The sequence below is a fragment of the Anastrepha obliqua genome, unplaced genomic scaffold (genome assembly GCF_027943255.1).
Source record: "Anastrepha obliqua isolate idAnaObli1 unplaced genomic scaffold, idAnaObli1_1.0 ptg000151c, whole genome shotgun sequence".
Taxonomy (NCBI): domain Eukaryota; kingdom Metazoa; phylum Arthropoda; class Insecta; order Diptera; family Tephritidae; genus Anastrepha; species Anastrepha obliqua.
In genome coordinates, this window is record NW_026562243.1 from 122,501 (window position 1) to 125,000 (window position 2,500).

At 26.8% G+C, this 2,500-nt stretch overlaps 2 non-coding genes and 1 pseudogene across 2 annotated transcripts in view; all 3 read left to right on the forward strand.

Annotated features, from left to right (window-relative positions):
* Positions 1-267, forward strand: part of LOC129252106 (small subunit ribosomal RNA) — a 1,991-nt gene extending 1,724 nt beyond the window's left edge. Inside the window, exon 1 of the ribosomal RNA XR_008583257.1 lies at positions 1-267. This exon is cut by the window's left edge and continues 1,724 nt beyond it. This is a non-coding gene — a ribosomal RNA (small subunit ribosomal RNA).
* Positions 268-857: 590 nt separating this feature from the next.
* Positions 858-1,038, forward strand: LOC129252097 (5.8S ribosomal RNA; annotated as a pseudogene).
* Positions 1,039-1,480: 442 nt separating this feature from the next.
* LOC129252117 (large subunit ribosomal RNA) overlaps positions 1,481-2,500 on the forward strand; it is a 3,986-nt gene continuing 2,966 nt past the window's right edge. Inside the window, exon 1 of the ribosomal RNA XR_008583267.1 lies at positions 1,481-2,500. This exon is cut by the window's right edge and continues 2,966 nt beyond it. This is a non-coding gene — a ribosomal RNA (large subunit ribosomal RNA).

Genomic DNA, 2,500 nt, shown 5'->3' on the forward strand with positions numbered 1-2,500 from the left:
GCTTGGGATTGTGAACTGAAACTGTTCACATGAACTTGGAATTCCCAGTAAGTGCGAGTTATTAACTCGCATTGATTAAGTCCCTGCCCTTTGTACATACCGCCCGTCGCTACTACCGATTGAATTATTTAGTGAGGTCTCCGGACGTGATCACTGTGACGCCTCGTGTGTCACGGTTGTTTCGCAAAAGTTGACCGAACTTGATTATTTAGAGGAAGTAAAAGTCGTAACAAGGTTTCCGTAGGTGAACCTGCGGAAGGATCATTATTGTGTTCCATATCCGTAAGAAAAACAAACAAACAAACAAACAAACAGACAAGCAAACAAACGAACAAAAAGAAAAAAAAAAAAAAAAAAAAAAGAAAAAAAAAAAAAATTTATATAATTATTTTGAATCCATAATTCTTTTTATTCTTTTTCATTCAATTTGTGATCCATCAATTATATCATATTAAATATAATATATGATGGTACATTTTGTAATGTTTTTTCTTATTTTTTTCTTTTAAAAACCTTTAAACATGAAAATAAAAAGTTGTACTTATTATTCATTTGATTGAATGATAAGTTAATTTGTTCACAATAACAAAAGTGGTATATATTTATTATATTATTATATATACATAAAATGATTAAAAAAATACAAAATAATTGAATCATAATAAATACCACCACTGTATTATTGTTGAACTAAGACATTCGCAACTTAATAAAAATGTTTAGAGTTAAATATATTTGATATATATTATTGAAAGAAAATCAATTTATATATTATTAATATTATTTAATTTTACTCTTTCAATTAATATATGCAAAAAAAAATTGACATTTGTTATAAATAAAAATAAATAAAAAAATACTCTAAGCGGTGGATCACTTGGCTCATGGGTCGATGAAGAACGCAGCAAACTGTGCGTCATCGTGTGAACTGCAGGACACATGAACATCGACATTTTGAACGCATATCGCAGTCCATGCTGTTATGTACATTAAATTCAATTTTAAAGTACTGCTTGGACTACATATGGTTGAGGGTTGTAAGACTATGCTAAATAAGTTGCTTATTCTTTTATAAAAATAATTGAATTTAAGCAAATGTGTATATTATTGGATTTTAAATAATTCATAATATTAATAGCAAAAAAAATAAAGATATATAATGAATTTTATTTATTATATATTCTTTAAAAAAAAAATCCTCTCAAATAAAATGAAATGATGAAAATATTGAATCTAAGTATTCTTTACAAAAAATTTTCATATTATTTATATATATATATAAAATAATAATTTATATATGTAATTAAAAGGAGGAATGTCTAGCATAAAAATTAATTTTTTTATTCTAGGATTGCCTCATTTTACATTATTATTATTTTTATATATTTACAATATATAAAAGGAGAAAAGAAAAATAGAGATGAAAAGATGATATAATTTTTTTATTAAATTGTGAGAAGATAAAAAAAGAATATTAAAACAACCTCAACTCATATGGGATTACCCCCTGAATTTAAGCATATTAATGAGGGGAGGAAAAGAAACTAACAAGGATTTTCTTAGTAGCGGCGAGCGAAAAGAAAATAGTTCAGCACTAAGTCACTTTGTCTATATGTCAAATGTGAGATGCAGTGTATGGAATATCTTAATATCTAGTATGAGAAATTAACGATTTAAGTCCTTCTTAAATGAGGCCATTTACCCATAGAGGGTGCCAGGCCCGTATAACGTTAATGATTACTAGAAAGATATTTCCAAAGAGTCGTGTTGCTTGATAGTGCAGCACTAAGTGGGTGGTAAACTCCATCTAAAACTAAATATAACCATGAGACCGATAGTAAACAAGTACCGTGAGGGAAAGTTGAAAAGAACTCTGAATAGAGAGTTAAATAGTACGTGAAACTGCTTAGAGGTTAAGCCCGATGAACCTGAATATCCATTATGAAAAATTCATCATTAAATAATTAAAAAAATAATGTGCATTTTTTTCATATAAGGACATTGTAATCTATTAACATAATAAAGTATTTATCAAAAGATCATTGGTGATATTAAGTTTATTTAAATTAATTTGCTTTTTAAGCATATTAACATAAAATAAATACTAATGATTTGATAAAGTGTTGATAGATTTTATTATATATAATGCTAAAATTCATTTTTTGAATTTTACAAAAAATTTAATATCTATGATATTAATATTTATTTGTATGCATTTATATGATTAACAATGCGAAAGATTCAGGATACCTTCGGGACCCGTCTTGAAACACGGACCAAGGAGTCTAACATATGTGCAAGTCATTGAGTTATATTAAACTTAATGGCATAATTAACTTAACTTAAATATAATGGGATTAATTTTTAGTCTATTTTTTAATAAATAGTCAATTAATTCAATCCCGGGGCGTTCCATATAGTTATGTATAATGATAATTTATTATTATTTATACCTCTAACTGGAGCGTACCTTGAGCATATATGCTGTGACCCGAAAGAT